This window comes from Bos grunniens, chromosome 2 (genome assembly GCF_055505025.1).
Source record: "Bos grunniens cultivar Pamir isolate PY7600 chromosome 2, Bosgru_T2T1.0, whole genome shotgun sequence".
In the NCBI taxonomy this organism is placed as follows: Eukaryota; Metazoa; Chordata; class Mammalia; order Artiodactyla; family Bovidae; genus Bos; species Bos grunniens.
In genome coordinates, this window is record NC_141166.1 from 116,633,213 (window position 1) to 116,650,581 (window position 17,369).

The following is a 17,369-nucleotide window of genomic DNA, read 5'->3' on the forward strand; positions in this document are numbered from 1 at the left end:
GAACACTGGAGTGGGTTGCCATTTCCTTCTCCGGGTAAAAACAAGATAGCAAAACATCTCATTTTTTATATTGACTCCCTGTGGAAATGATAATATTTTGGGTGTACGGGGTTAAGAACAACTTATTAAAGTTAATTTCACCTGTTTCTTTTTATGTTTATAACATGGTTACTAGAAAATTTACAATTTCACGTATGGGTGACAACTCTCTATTGAAAGTGCTTCAGTAGGAGTCTAGCTTTTTAAGAGTCTCCTGATTAGGAAAGTTTATTCACAGAGTTCCCAAGAAGCCTCCACTAATAGAAACAGCTTCCTTTAAAATCAACAGGAACACATCAGAATGTTTCCTGACTTCTGAATTTGTCTTTTTTCTCTTTTCTTTCTTTCTCTCTCTTTTTTTTTTGGCACTGTCTCACGGTTTTCAGGAGCTTAGTTCACCAACCAGGAAATGAACCCAGGGTTCCAGCAGTGAAAGAATGGAATCCTAACCAATGGACTGGCCAGGGAATTCCCTGTTTTTCTTGTTTTCTAATATTAGAAACGATCTGAAAGAGAACGTTTTTCACATCTTCCTCCGTTGGCTAACTCCTATGCATCCTTTAAGACCCATTCCAGGGTCTTCCCTGGTGGTCCAGTGGTTAAGACTTCGGCTTCCAATGCTGGGGATGTGGGTTTGATGCCCAGTTGGGGAGCTAAGCTCCCACATACCTCTTGGCTAAAAAACCAGCCAACCAAACAAACAAAAAAATAAAACCATAAGACAGAAACAATATTGTGACAAATTCAATAAAGACTTTTAAAATGGTCCACATTTTAAAAAATCTTAAAAAAAAGAAAAAGACCTAGTCTGTATCGCTGCCTCTCGAATGCCTTCCCCCACCACCTCCTCCCCTTCCCTTCCGGCCTGGCGGCCTGACGCTGCATTAAGGGCTCCTGTTCCATGCTACCACGAGCAGACTGTCATCACTGCCTTGTCTCTTTACCTTGTTTTCTATGACTTCCTTGAGCTCGAAGAGATTGTCTTTCATTTTCATATTTTCAGTATCTAGCATAGTGCCTCGAAACATTATACAAATGTTTAATGTTTGAGTAATTGCTTAATAAGAATGAGTGAATAAAACAATTCTTTAGTTGTCATTATTTCAGAATTATTAATAATAGTAGCTTCCATTTGACTGGCACTTTATAAAAAATTATGTTAGTTGATCCCCACTAATCCTTCTTCATTAGAATCATCACATTTTATAAAGTACAATTCTTTGTAATGAGTCTCCCCTCGTGTCATGAGTGCCCTGAAAATGATATTGATGAATATACATTGCTGTGTGAAAATTATAAAGTAAAACTTTATCTTTATTTGTATAGCATAAATGACTAAGCTGAGGACAGAGGGGATATTGGCAATAGACATGAGGTATTTGTTGAGGGTTGAGAAGGTGCCAACAGAAAAATGAATCTGTTGTATTTGGGGTGTCATATAATTTATTGTCCAAACTCAAACACTTGAAGAGTTAGTGGGAGAGCTATTATATGCATTCTGTCACAAAAAGCACAAAGCGGGCTGGTAAGGACAAATCAGGATATATGTCCTGCTGTCCCATCTGCACATACATGGTACACACACACACACACACAGATGAGGGGCTGAGACGTGTCTGTGGGTCCACTCTGGGTGAAGCAACTTCATGGGCTCTGTGAGCAGAAGTCCTCTCACTGGCTGGTCAGCTCACAATCCCACAACACTGCGCAGGACTGCCCTGTGAGTCGTGGGAAGAGAGTTTCCTTAACCAGGGCTTGCAGAACCAACCCTGTCCTCTTCCCTTCCTGCTCTTCATGGAAGGGTTTGGAAGGAGGGTGGGGCTATCATGCTGCCACTTAGTAATGCCACACGCCTCTGTCATTGTGCTCAACTTGTTCCCACTAGCCTGGGAGAAAAACTAAAAGCTAAGTTCTCTTGACAAGGGCTTTCCATTCAAACCACCACATATATTATTATTATCTTTGCTGGAAAAATGAAGACATGGAGGCACAGAGATATTATGAGATCTGCCCGTAGGGAGAGTCATGGAGATTTCTGAGTCCCAGTCTTGGGCACCGCTCACCACAACACACTGCTTCATGGAAACAACCCAGGAAGATGGCACTGGCTTAATTTAATTTGCAGAAATGCTTGAAATGTTCAAATGGAAAAAGTGTGCCGTTTCCCCTTTGTTTCCCACAGGCGTGGTCTCTCTGTGCCATTCCTGAGGCTGGTTCTCTTTGCACAGATGTAACTCTGCACCTCCTAACCACAGCAAATCTAGCAGAAGCCTTGCTGTGAGCTCCGTGGATGCCAACTGGCATTATTTAAGTTTTCATTCAAAGCCTCCTTTAGGGTAACTTCTGGACATCTGAAGTGCCTGTTCAAGAAGATCAACAAATGGCTGAAGACAGATTTTTCAGCCAGAGGAAAGAATTATTACCTTAGCATCAGTCTAATGAAAACAGAGGTGAAATACCAGCCCGCACTAGATAAACAGCACACCAAGCCATCCATCACACTCAGCCACGCTGAGCAGAACACCCTAACCCATGTCACCTGACTTCCCGCTTCACTCGCGTCTGAGAACTGGGACCTTTTCTCACCAGTTTCTGTCTGAATAAAGACCCAGACAGGAATCTTTTAGGCTCTCCTATCTCCCAATCTATTTTCCTTTCTCTCCAGTCAGAGGCAGCAACAGCTTCTCAGGGGCCCACTTCCCACTTGCATGCTCTAAGCTGGTGTCCCCTCCAGGACCCAGTTGATACAAGGGGTCTAGTCAGCACCTCCAATGGCAGCTTTCTTTCTTGGACCCTGTTGGCTCATAATCAGCGTATCCAGTCATTTGATACAACTGCCAGCCCACTATGCAGCAGGCACCCTGGGTAGAGAGACACAAGGTCCTCTTATCTAGGAGCTCACGGTCTAGGGGAGAAGACAGAAATCTTGCATGTTTAGACTTTCTTTTGCTTTTTACATATATCATTACTCATCTTGCCACAACCATCTCATATGAGGGAATTGTTGTTCAGTCACTCAGTAGTATTCGACTCTTTGTGACCATGAACCACAGCATGCCAGGCTTCCCTGTCCTTCACTATCTCCCGGAGTTTACTCAAACTCATGTCCATTGAGTTGGTGATGCCATCTAACCATTTCATCCTCTGTCTCCCTCTTATCATCCTGTCCCCAGTCTTTCCCAGCATCTGGAGCAGGATCTATTAAACCTACCTGAAAACTGACTAACTTCTGAATGTGTCATCAGACTTCAGCTGACCAACTCCAGCTCAGTGATCTCCCCCCATCAGGTGAAACTTCTTTGGTTTTGTTTTCAGATTTCTCCTTTTCTTCCAGAAATCTGGAAATCAAATCTTTTGTAGCATCTACCAAGTCAGCCCTGATGGAAGAACCTCTACCAAACTGTTCCTCATCTATTATTTTTTCCCCAGACATTAATGCTTTGCTAGTTGTAAGGAAGCTTGATAACTTCTAAAATACGTACTTAAATTTGGTAGCAGCTTCTGAGTGTGGCCATTCCTAAACACAAGTCTGTGGCAGGTACACAGAATATGGCTCCTGTTTCAAGGCACAAGTATGTTTTGTTCGGAATTCTCGTTCCATGGGGTCCTGAGCCTTCAGTGTGCCCAAAGATCTGGTTTTTCCAGCAGCAGTGGACCTGGCAGGACAAGCATCACTACTGCGGGAGACTGTGATAAGTAGATGGAACCAGGTGGTGGTGACTCCTTTAAGTCAACCAAACAGAAAGACCCGTTGAGAGCAGTATCAGTGCTGTAGCCAGTGACAGGCACGAGTCACTTCCTAACCCTGGGTAGGAGCCCACAGAGCTCATGGGTCGCTTGGGAGCATGAAAGCCATCCCTAATATGTGCTTCCTTGTTCCTTCTATTGCACATGACTGGCACCAGAAAATGCATTTTACCAGCATTGTCATGTTTGTGTGCCCAGGGTCACCAAGTCAAAGGTTGCTTTTTTACCTTTTGAGCCTGTTTATTGGAAAGCATGATGTCTATTTATACAGAAATACATCTAACAGAGTTTTAAATATATAAAAATAAATTTAAAAGTGTTTACTTGTTCAAGCCCAACTCTGTGTATTTGGCCAGGAGGGCCAAGATCAGAGAGCTGATTTCTTATGTTCCCAACTCAACATCACTCACAAATATTTGGTCTTCTAAAAGAAAAGATGTGACTCCTAAATAACCATATCCTTACCTGTGTTCTTATCTTTCAGGAAAAAAAAAAATCCACTGTGACCTTCATTGCCAGTGTAATGATGTTGATATCACAGATACTATCAGGGAGAAAAAATTCTTAAAGCAGAGACTATAATTATATCCTCTTTGGGTTTTGCAAGATGAGTGACACTTGTGAGTGACTGCTGCGAAAGCTTCATGGCATCATGTTATATGGTGAGTAAAAGAAAGTGACGTAGTTTTATTAACTCTGGCCTTTTGAGGAACATGTTAAAGAGCTCTAGCACATTGGAAAACATGTTGATGTCTGTCAATCTCTGAAATAAAAATCATTGTAGAAATAAAATTTAAAGTTAAATATCTTTATGGAGTGCTTATGATGTTAATGGGCTAAGCATATATTGTATAATACTTACAGTAATCCCATGCTTTATTAACCCCAATATGCAAATGAAGAAATTGAGCCATAGATTCCAGTCTATTTCTATTTTCTGTATTCTAAATTCTAGTAAGTGGCAAAGTTGTGATTTAGGCCAGATCTTTTATTTATTATTTTTTTAACTTTACAATATTGTATTGGTTTTGCCATATATCAACATGAATCTGCCACAGGTATACACGTGTTCCGCATCCTGAACCCTCCTCCCTCCTCCATCCCCATACCATCCCTCTGAGTCATCCCAGTGCACCAGTCCCAAGCAACCAGTATCATTCATCAAACCTGGACTGGCAACTCGTTTTATATATGATGTTATTCATGTTTCAAGGCCATTCTCCCAAATCATCCCACCCTCTCCCTCTCCCACAGAGTCCACAAGACTGTTCTATACATCAGTGTCTCTTTTGCTGTCTCGTATATAGCGTTATTGTTACCATCTTTCTAAATTCCATATATATGCATTAGTATACTGTATTGGTGTTTTTCTTTCTGGCTTACTTCACTCTGTATAACAGGCTCCAGTTTCATCCACCTCATTAGAACTGATTCAAATGTATTCTTTTTAATGGCTGAGTAATACTCCATTGTGTATATGTACCACTGCTTTCTTATCCATTCATCTGCTGATGGACATCTAGGTTGCTTCCATGTCCTGGCTATTATAAACAGTGCTGTGATGAACATTGGGGTACACGTGTCTCTTTCAATTCTGGTTTCCTCAGTGTGTATCCCCAACAGTGGGATTGCTAGGTCATAAGGCAGTTCTATTTCCAGTTTTTTAAGGAATCTCCACACTGTTCTCCATAGTGGCTGTACTAGTTTGCATTCCCACCAACAGTGTAAGAGGGTTCCCTTTTCTCCACACCCTCTCCAGCATTTATTGCTTGTAGACTTTTGGATTGCAGCCATTCTGACTGGTGTGAAATGGTACCTCATAGTGGTTTTGATTTGCATTTCTCTGATAATGAGCGATGTTGAGCATCTTTTCACGTGTTTGTTAGCCATCTGTATGTCTTCTTTGGAGAAATGTCTATTTAGTTCTTTGGCCCATTTTTTGATTGGGTCATTTATTTTTCTGGAATTGAGCTGTAGGAGTTGCTTGTATATTTTTGAGATTAGTTGTCTGTCAGTTGCTTCATTTGCTATTATTTTCTCCCATTCTGAAAGCTGTCTTTTCACCTTGCTTAGAGTTTCCTTTGTTGTGCATAAGCTTTTAAGTTTAATTAGGTCCCATTTGTTTATTTTTGCTTTTATTTCCAATATTCTGGGAGGTGGGTCATAGAGGATCCTGCTGTGATGTATGTCGGAGAGTGTTTTGCCTATGTTCTCCTCTAGGAGTTTTATAGTTTCTGGTCTTACATTGAGATCTTTAATCCATTTTGAGTTTATTTTTGTATATGGTGTTAGAAAGTGTTCTAGTTTCATTCTTTTACAAGTGGTTGACCAGTTTTCCCAGCACCACTTGTTAAAGAGATTGTCTTTAATCCATTGTATATTCTTGCCTCCTTTGTCAAAGATAAGGTGTCCATAGGTGCGTGGGTTTATCTCTGGGCTTTCTATTTTGTTCCATTGATCTATATTTCTGTCTTTGTGCCAGTACCATACTGTCTTGATGACTGTGGCTTTGTAGTAGAGCCTGAAGTCAGGCAGGTTGATTCCTCCAGTTCCATTCTTCTTTCTCAAGATTGCTTTGGCTATTCGAGGTTTTTTGTATTTCCATACAAATTATGAAATTATTTGTTCTAGCTCTGTGAAGAATACCGTTGGTAGCTTGATAGGGATTGCATTGAATCTATAAATTGCTTTGGGTAGTATATTCATTTTCACTATATTGATTCTTCCAATCCATGAACATGGTATATTTCTCCATCTATTAGTATCCTCTTTGATTTCTTTCACCAGTGTTTTATAGTTTTCTATATATAGGTCTTTAGTTTCTTTAGGTAGATATATTCCTAAGTATTTTATTCTTTTTGTTGCAATGGTGAATGGAATTGTTTCCTTAATTTCTCTATTTTCTCATTATTAGTATATAGGAATGCAAGGGATTTCTGTGTGTTGATTTTATATCCTGCAACTTTACTATAATTATTGATTAGTTCTAGTAATTTTCTGGTGGAGTCTTTAGGATTTTCTATGTAGAGGATCATGTCATCTGCAAACAGTGAGAGTTTTACTTCTTCTTTTCCAATTTGGATTCCTTTTATTTCTTTTTCTGCTCTGATTGCTGTGGCCAAAACTTCCAAAACTATGTTGAATAGTAGTGGTGAGAGTGGGCACCCTTGTCTTATTCCTGACTTTAGGGAAAATGCTTTCAGTTTTTCACCATTGAGGATAATGTTTGCTGTGGGTTTTTCATATATAGCTTTTATTATGTTGAGGTATGTTCCTTCTATTCCTGCTTTCTGGAGAGTTTTTATCATAAATGGATGTTGAATTTTGTCAAAGGCTTTCTCTGCATCTATTGAGATAATCATATGGTTTTTATTTTTCAATTTGTTAATGTGGTGTATTACATTGATTTGCGGATATTGAAGAATCCTTGCATCCCTGGGATAAAGCCCACTTGGTCATGGTGTATGATCTTTTTAATGTGTTGTTGGATTCTGATTGCTAGAATTTTGTTAAGGATTTTTGCACCTAAAAATATGGAACGCTTCACGAATTTGCATGTCTTCCTTGCACAGGGGCCATGCTAATCTTCTCTGTATCGTTCCAATTTTAGTATATGTGCTGCCAAAGCGAGCATGGCCAGATCTTTTTTAATGTGTTTTTTTTTTAATTGTGGGAAAAGTCACATAATATAAAACCATATTGAACTGTATGGTTCAGTGGCACTAAGTACATTCACATTATTGTGCAACTCTCACCATCATCTGTCTCCTGAAGTTTTCAGGACCAGATCTTTTTAGGGTATTCAGAGATGGTCATATGCTAGTTAAATCAAGAGACACTGATGGCTAAATGAAAATGTTAACTATTTGTGGATGATACCCCTTCCCAAAGGGCATAATACCTTTTCCCCTGTCCATGACAACACTTGCCTTGTGTCACCATATCTGTGAAGCTGTGTCATTATTCAGAAATCTTCAAAGGGACTCTGTATAGTGTTGGAAGATGTTTCAATTGTCTCTCTCTCTTTCAATCACACATACACACATGAACACCCAGACACACACACACAAAATCTCTGATGACTAAGAGTGATTTTCCTCTTCACCCCACCCTTTCTTGCCTGGGGCTGCTCTGGACAAGTCACAAAACTCTGCCTCTGATTAGGTACTTTGCGCCTGGAACACCTCACTCATCCGATGGTGTCTTCTTTCTCCAAGCTAAAAGCTTGGGTCCCGCTGTATTCCCACAGTAGGTATGCTTTATAAATCAGTTCTTCCTGTGGTGTGCTGTGATTTTAAAAACAAACAAAAAAACCCAAGAAACTTAGGGAGGTGATGGAGGTTCATTTTTTTTTTTTAAAGTTTGATAGATATACAAGTGTAAACAAAGTGAAATGAGCATTATGACTATCAAAGATTGTCCCAAACTGACCTGAGAAGCATCTTGCAGGACGTGTGTTCCTCAGGGTGCTGGGCTATCCTCCTGTTCCCTCTAAATCATTTTTCCCGAAGGATTAATGAAACCTTTGCCTCCTTTACTTATGCAGTTATATAAGTAGCTTAATGCTTAAAGGTCAACCACTTGCCCTCTTTCCAAGCTTCTGAGAGACACCTTGCTGTCACCTCCCCCCTAAACACCATCTATCATTTGTTTACATCCATTGTCCCTAACATTTACACATTGTAGATGAATACACTTTCAAGCAGTAAGTTCAGTTTACTGGAACCATGTCTAACCATATTAGCATCTCACCCACAGTGGCTGCCCCATAAAGTGTCAGATGATAAGAACTGCTAGAGTTTGGGACTTCTCTTCTGTGGTGGGGAAACCTGGAAGTAATCCAGCTGTTGAGTCAAAGAGAAACCTCACCTGTGGTGTTTCAGATCCATCATGGGTAGAAAATGGAGAGATAAGGTTACACCTAGGGAGGTGCTGAAACACAGGAAATCCAACCAACCCAAGGGCCAAGTTAATTAAAGCAGAGCTCTGCCGAGCAGGGTTTATCAATCAGGGAGCTGAGACTCCCCAGTTCAAGATCAAACCCAGCCAGCCTTTAACCGTGGCCAAGAGGCACTCAAGCCCCATTTGAAGCCCAGCCTGAACTTTGCTGGCACCAACCCAAATGCCTATGATGGACTTTGATCTTATAGCTCTAAGTGCCACGGGATTCCAGACCAAACCGAAGCTCAACTACCTTCATGAACAATGACAAAAGAAGGAGACCAGAGAAAAGCAAGGAAGGCCCCCAATTCAATCACACGCCAGGGAAATAACGCTGTGTTGAGAAGCAGCCAGTGTCTCACAAGCTGCTCTTTGAGCCTTGGGTCACAACAGAGACAGCTGTTATCTTCCGCACAGGTATTTGTCTTTGCACATTTCCTGCTTGTTATGAAGGTCTTGTGCATCAGTAGCTTTTGCATAGTAATACGTCTTTCTCTAGTGTGCTTATACTCTCCACACCATGTCATGTGCTGTGCAGTCAGAATTTTCCTGTGGCTTCGATTGTGGACAAACGTTATAAAGGTTTTTATTTGTTGTAATGGTGCTGGAACCAAGCCCTAGGCTTGGAAAGCTGTTCTCATGAGGAGAGCTGGCTGGTCTGGAGGAAGACTTGGTGTGTGTGCAGCCCTCATTTCTTACCTACCTTTTTCTTAGGAGGCTCTGTTCCTGGGGTCAGCATGGCGGGCAGCCAAGTGTTGAGAGAAGGAAAGCTGCTGTGTGGTGGGTACTGACGGAGCTGGCAGGCGTGCTGAGAGACGCTCTGCACGGCAGGCCCGGCCCAGGTGTCCAGGACAGAGGGATGTGTGTGACCCACAAGTCATGAACTCAGGAGTCTGTAGCTCTGGGGGTGGGGGTGGGGTTCAGAGCAGGAATTCCTTCTGCTTACATTCACTTTCTGGCAGAGCTGAACCCTTTCCTGGGCAAGGGGTATTTCATTAGTTAAGATGCTAAGTGTCACCTGGAGAAAAGATTAATTACTAATGACACCAGGAGTGGCCAAAGAATAAAGCCCCGAAGAACTGAGTCAAAATAAGAACAAAACCACAGCTATCTTCTATACGGTTGTGATGAGATAACTGCGTGCTTTCTTGCCTTCCCTCTGAAGGTGATTCTAAAATGAAAACCTTGGTCATGAAGTTGCCTACATTTATGTTCTTTCACCTCCACGTGTTAATCTCCTGCAAAGACAGGAGTTGGGGTCATGGGCTCACTACGTGATACGTGGCCCCTCTGCATTTTGTATTAAGATCCTGGGGCTGGAGGAGGAGGCTTGATTGCATTGATGTCCTTTCACTCAGTAAGCTAATGAGAGCAGGCTTTGTTCCATGTTGAATTACTGGCATTATTTTAAAGCATTAAAAAGTCATTTAAAATAGTCTTTTAAAGCAGTAAAGGACATAGTCTATTCTCTTTGGGTCTTCTAGTCCAAAGACTAGAAATAATAGCATAACAACAGTCCTACACCCATTTATTTCTGTGCATTACTATTGTCCTTCCCTTGCTGTCTCCTCGTTTTGATCACGCCTCTCCCTCTCTCCTCCTGACTCTCTGCACTCCAGCCCACTGACCTCTGAGTACTCCCAAGGTGCCCCAGACTGGCCTTTGCACCTGCTGTTTCCGCAGTCCACCTGCTCTTCCTCAGCATCTGTATGGCTCAGCCCCTCATTTCCTCCGTTCCTTCCAGGTCTCTGTTCGGTTGTGTGCATCTGTCTTAGCAAGGCCCTCTTCCCTGGCCGCCTGCCTAGAGTTTTCTGTACTAGACACGTTCTGTCTTCCTTCTTGGCTTTGCTTTACTCCTGAGCATTTACTGCTATAATATAAATATATACACGTTATAAATTTTATTTTTAGGTTGTTTTGTGTTTGGTCCCCAAACAGAATGTTAAGAACGGACAGTGCTTCTTTATTTTGCTCCCGGTTGTATTAAGACCTGGGACTTAATAGGAAGTTTTGAATGAATGGATGGTGCCAGGCTCTGTGCCAGCCACTCATGATCAAGCCAAACATGGTGTCTCATTGCAAGAAGTGTCTAGTCTCATGGGAAAGACAGTTTTTAAGGAAGAAATTCAAATGAAACCTGCTTCCTGTAGGGAGCTGCAAGGGTGAGCAGCCAAGGAGCCTTATCTGGTCTCCCGATGTTTAAGCTGAGATCTGAGCTTACAGGAAGGGCAGGAGACAAGAGAAAATACGGGCAGTTCCAGGTGGCTGCAGCCAGATTGTGAGAAGTGAGATGCATCTGGAGGTGCAATGAAGCTCACAGGATGGGCACGGGTGGGAGTGGGGAGGTTACGGAGACTGAGCAGTACACAGTCAGGCAGGGGTTCTAAGCAGGGAGATGGCATAATCCAGAATAGCATTTTAAGCAGATTTGAGAGAAGTCAGATGAAAAGTTTCAAGGAAGCAGACCCTTCAGTGTGTGCAGACTGTCAAATATTTCTCCAGGAAAACCGGATGACTCTGAATGAACAAACATAGCAAGGACAGAGGGTACATACAAATGGAACGATTTCTTCAGGTCCTTACAATTCTAGGGACAGAACGAGCTCATTCTCGCCTCAGTATTTCCACCCACTATGTGCTCCTCGCTGGAAATGTTCTTTTCATCCATCCAAAGCTGCCCCTGCTTCCTGAGCACAAGTGTAGTCCACCTCTCCAGAGAACATGTCAGGAGCTCGCTCTGTCCTCACTGATATTTCTTCCCTTTGATCTCTTGAGACACTCAGGTACACACTGCACACAAATGGTCTACTTTCTTTAATAAACAGATACCTCATGACCCTGAGTAGAATGTCTTCTCCTTGCAAACAAGGACCAACCCTCCTCCACATCCCACCCACCTAGAGAACAGATGAGACATACTAGGGTCTTCCAATGTAAACCAATTGATGAAGGTCCAGATTATTAACTATACATTGGTATTTTGCCATCTTAGAATGACACATAAAGAGTCTCACTTTACACATGAGGACATTTAGCTCATGTGTAAAACCAGGAAAGAAAACCAGGAAAAACCAGGCAGAAGAACTAAGCGTTTGTGTGATTATCCAGCTATAATTTAGTGGAATGAAAATGATCCAGGAAAAAAAAAGAGACTGGAAAGTTCTCTAATATGACAAGACACTTGTAAAGGATAAAGGTAGAATACCCAAAATTTAAAGGCAAATCAGGCAGTTGCCACAATACACAGTAGGATCTAAAAAACCAAATTCAGGGGTTTGGCCGACTGTATAAACAACCAAACCCTCAAGATGGTATTTATAGCCAAGGTAATGAAGTGAAATATGTAGGAACAGTTCTAGGGCTGGGGGGTGGGGGGTGGGTCGTGATGGAGATATTATAGCGTTTCTTTCTGTTGTTTTGTACTGATTCAATAGTGATTACTTCACTCACATATTCTCCCAGTGTCTTTTCCTCAGCTCCCAAGGACCAGTGAATGGATCAACACGAAACAGTGTGGTGTTTCTTGATTCCAGTTCAAAACTCACAGTATGTTGCAATAAACTCTCCTTTCTATCTTTTGGTGAAGATTTGAGGTTTTGTTAAGACAGACAATAAATGGGAATCACATTGCTGATCCAGATCGAGCCGTTTGTCAAACTGTTACAATATGCTCGGACATGTTGCTCTGTTGCTCAAACTGTGCTGCAATTATCCTGTTTATTTTGTGTGTCAGTTACATGATGGGGATGTCAATCACACAGCTCTGGTTACAGGCGTGTCAGCATTTCTATTCTAGGTGCTTATAGTCAAGAGTTTATAACTTGGCCATAAAAACTAACCATGGAATGAATCTAGGCACATAAAAGCCATTTCCCAGAAGACTATTTTTTTAAATACAAATTAGGAAAAAAAGCTCTATATGTTCTGCTATTCTTACATTACCTGCCAGTCTCCAAATAAAGTAGCAAATTGTTTTTCCTCATTTTCATTTTTTAAAAAATTTTCTTTAAATAGTGTACTGCAGGGCCTTTTGGTGAATTTTTGACCTGACTTGTCTGGTAAAGATCAATTGGAGTGAAAAGTACTAAACTCATTTTTTGTTATGCACAAGTATTTTCCTGGAGGTTGTGAAAGGGGGAGGCAAGCTTGGCTGATACTGAATCTCAAATCTGAGTTCAAGACTCTATTTCTGGGTGCAAACAAGACACTGGTATTACAAACGTGCATTTCGAGGCTCTCTCTTTTTGAAAGCTCTCTAAATTTTTAGGTAATGGAAAACTGTGAGATCAAAGATTTAATCCTGTTTTCCTTGCAACTTCAGTGACAGATATTTGCTGCAAACTGTGTTCCAGACACTTTATGAATATTAGGCCATTCAGTACTCATTAGTAATCAATACTCAAACTAATGCTGCAAAGAGGAACAACTGCCCTCAGTCTATAACTGAGGAAACAAAGGCTCAGACAAGTTAAGTAACTTGCCATAGGTCACACAGTGGAGTGGGAGCAAAACCCTGGCCCATGGATCGAGAGGCTCAGTCTTTGGGTATTCCATATAGTCATAACAGAGGCAAGTCATGCCAGAAAGTTCCAGTGCTTCACTGGAACAAACTATTTACAGTTAAACACACACTTGAAAGGGCTTAACACTAACATATAGTAAATGTTTGAATGGCAGCTTGTAAGGCTCTGCAAGGCTGGGTCTAAGTAACATGTGGACACAGGCAGCCCCTCCAATTAGAATGCCCATTTTTGCTCATGTTGTAGAAATTTGGCAATTGCCCCAGTCATCTTCAGTATGTTAAAAAAAGTTTGTCATGATCCAAAACTGAACATGAGGGCAGTAAGTAGCTCTGACTCAAAGTTAGATACTCTCTTGCTCTCAAAGAAGACTCCCATCCTGGGTTTGGTCAAAGCTGGTCTAAACATTGATGGGTTAGCCCCAGATGGGGATTCATATTCGTGTATGTTGAATTTGTCCTCATGCAGCTGCTAGATAATAAAGTTTTGATTTGATCAGATCTATTCACAATACTTGGAGAAGGGAATGGCACCCCACTCCAGTACTCTTGCCTGGAAAATCCCATGGATGGAGGAGCCTAGTGGGCTGCAGTCCATGGGGTTGCTAAGAGTCGGACACGACTGAACAACTTCACTTCACTTTTCACTTTCATGCATTGGGGAAGGAAATGGCAACCCACGCCAGTGTTCTTGCCTGGAGAATCCCAGGGACGGGGGAGCCTGGTGGGCTGCCGTCTATGAGGTTGCACAGAGTCGGACACGACTGAAGTGACTTAGCAGCAGCAGCATTCACAATACTTGGGGTTTCTCTGGTGGCTCAGTGGTAAAGAATGTGCCTGCTAATGCAAGAGACGTGGATTTGATCCCTGGATCAGGAAGATCCCCTGGAGAAGGAAATGACAATCCACTCCGGTATTCTTCCCTGGGAAATCCCATGGACTGAGGAGACTGGCAGGCTACAGTCCATGAGGTCACAAAGAGTTGGACATGACTTAGCAACTAAACAACAACAACAAACACTCCCAGTAATTAGCAGTCACAAGTCAAATTCACTATTTTTTCATGGTTTTCAGAAAGCATTTTTCCTTCTAATGGTTTGTAATGAAGGAGAAAGGAAGGAAAAAAAAAATAAAAACAAGAGAAGAAAAGGGAGCAGGAGGGAGACGAGGAGAGGAGATGTGATCTGTATGAAAAGCATTTTAAAAACAATCATTGACCAAAAGGGACTTCAGATACACAAAATCCATTATTGTCTTTCATCTTTTTCATAGTGCATCTATTTTTATCATCAGCCCAACAGGCAAATACCAAGTCAGCTTCATTACTTGGCATGGAGCCTGCAGTAATATTGATGATATAATATCAATCATGATTATAAGTTACCCTGTTATCATTATGTGAATATTATTTTATAAGCTTTAATAAGTTGCTTGAGCATTTAAGATGAAGGGTTTAAAAGTCTAAATTCATATTCATGCCAAATATGTAGGACATATTTTTCATAATTGTTCTTGTCCCTTGGGTCAGTAATAGTTTATAATCATCATAAAATTTCATTCTTAATTACTTTTAATTTATCAGAAGGAAAATATGGATGGTTATTACCCAATTAAAATACTCCTGATGCTTTTAAGGTAGACATTATGGGGTTTTTGGAGTTTCACTGAAGACAATTAAAAAAAGAAAGAGTACCGCATGACTTCAAACTGTTTTAAGTGCTCAAGTTTGCAGAGATATTCAGCTGTTCAGTATCCTATTTCCACCTGTCTGTTCTCTTAGCATCTGTGATGTAACCAAGGGAAAATTGGAACATTTTTAATTTTAACCACACGAAAGGTGCAAACGTGTGTGACATAAAGACAAGACTATTCATTTGGTGGCTAGAGAATCTGTTCTGATACTGCACATCCTCGGCTTATACTAATCGTTGGCTAGGGCAAGGACCAGGAAGATGATCAGTGGAACACTCACAAAAACCAGACAGATGCATGAATCTATGTCCTTGGCTGGACCAAGTGCTACTTACTTTGTGAGAGACACAGAGGTGTGCCCTTTAGACGGATGTTCTGTGGTGATGATACATTTTTTCCCAGTTGGTTCCAATGCTACTAGCCAGAAAACAGCCCAGCAGGGCAGCTCAGTTACAATGATTATGATTTCTTCCAGAGAAATTAAATGGGTCAAAGTGATAGCCACAAAAAGAAAATGCCTAGTCATCAGAATTTCATTCCAATTCATTATGAAACGATCGTGCAGAATTTAACCTCATACCTCTTTCTTTGACTTGCTCAATTTCTACCTCCTTTCTTCTCTGTTTGATCATGACCTTATTTGATCGCAAACTTAAACCAGAACAGTACTGAAATCTCTTTTAACTTCCTTCCCTTCACTTATCAGAATATCTTAATTTCACGCACACATGAGCCCAGTTTCCCAAAGAGAAAGCCCTCCAATTCCTAAACTTCTAAAGGTTTACTTAAAGAAAAAGAAAATGCTCTTGGGGAGGGGGAATACTGTGAAGATGCCTTATTCTTGCCCAGGCTTTCAAACAATTAAGGAACTGCTCTAGCAAACAAAGAATAAGTTGAGTCTTGGCAGTGATGAGTTGGTGGGTATGCTCAAGGTAAGCAGAGTCATGTAAATATATGCAAATAGCATTCACCTGTTGTATTATATACAGAGGACAAGATGGTTGGTTGGCATCACAGACTCAATCGACATGAGTTTGAGCAAACTCCAGGAGATAGTGAAGGACAGGGAAGGCTGGCATGCTGCAGTCCATGGGGGTCGCAAAGAGCTGGACACAACTGAGTGACTGAACAACAACAAACTGCATTTATTTCACCTAGGGTGCGCTGTAGTTCACAAACAGATCTGGAGCCTGTTGCCTTATTTGGCAAAAATAAGCATCGCTCCAGCTCCTAGAAGCAATTCACTGCTGTCTCCTAACACATCGGTCATTTGTGAATGACATTTTCTAATTAAATAGGCACATTTTCACTAGAAATATTGGATCTAGTCTACTAGGATCCATATCAGAAGAGATGATGAAATATTGGGCATTCTTAAAAAAAAAAAAGGGGGGGGGCTTCCCCAAAGGCACAGCGTAAAGACTCTTCCTGCAATGCTGGAGACACAGGAGACCTGGGTTCTATCCCCAGGTAGGGAAGATTCCCTGGAGAAGGAAATCTTCAACCCACTCCAGTAATCGTGCCTGGGAAATCCTACGGACAGAGGAGCCTGGCAGGCTATAGTCCATAGGGTTGCAAAGAGTCAGACACGACTGAACAACTGAGCGTGCACACACAAATACAAATAGTACATTTTTAAAAAGTACACTTAAATGTCGGTCATTTCTTAGATGGGTCTCACCCACCTGGCACATTTGGCCTCAGTTGTTATGTTCTGTTTTAGCATGAGACTCTAATGCCTGAACACAAGTTACTCCAGTTCTCAAAAGTTATGAATTTTGATATATGGCCCCTCATTATGATAGCTTACCTCTTTTTGGCTTCACCCAGGTAAGTGCATGACTCTGGGCTTTTCCTGAAGGCTCCAACCTGGAATATGGGCTCTGCAGGCACCGACTTGTAAAGCAAAGTCCCACACGGGCAGGTATCACTGCCTTTAGTGAGCTGGGAAACTCTAGCCAGAGAACATGGAGTCGCTAAGTCTCTCAACGTAGGACGGGAGCCCCAACTTTTAAAGAGGCTAATCCAAACAAGTGACAAACTGCTGTACTTCAAAGACAGGAAATCCCTTCAATCGTTAAATTGTAAGGACAGAAAATGACCTACATTCAGGAAAACGGGGAGCTAGGAATTCAACATCATGTTTGTTCCAGTTTAATGAAGCGTGTTTGGTGAATATTAACTGGTTCTGAGGATTCCTATTCTGAGTAGACACCAGAAACCCACATTTTCAAGATCTTATTTTAAAAAGTCAATTTAAAAAGTTCACAGCAGTTTGAAGTTATTGTGTAAAGACTCTCTCTAGGCCAGTTTTCACCCTTAAAATTTGTCTGGTTTAAAATTACAAATTACTCAGCATGTTTAAGAAACCGTTATGAACATGTTTTAACATATTCCTAAACGTCAAAACTAAGAGAAGGCATCACCCTGC

The 17,369-nt window shown here is 41.3% G+C and overlaps 1 long non-coding RNA gene and 1 other non-coding gene across 2 annotated transcripts; both read right to left on the bottom strand.

Annotated features, from left to right (window-relative positions):
* Positions 1-1,464: 1,464 nt before the first annotated feature.
* LOC147378611 (uncharacterized) lies at positions 1,465-16,986 on the bottom strand. Its single transcript, XR_015152931.1, has 2 exons — positions 16,749-16,986; positions 1,465-1,757 (listed from the first exon to the last, which is right to left on the bottom strand). It is a non-coding gene; the product is annotated as an uncharacterized LOC147378611 (long non-coding RNA).
* LOC147378612 (U6 spliceosomal RNA) lies at positions 7,314-7,420 on the bottom strand. Its single transcript, XR_015154037.1, has one exon. It is a non-coding gene; the product is annotated as a U6 spliceosomal RNA (small nuclear RNA).
* Positions 16,987-17,369: the final 383 nt, after the last annotated feature.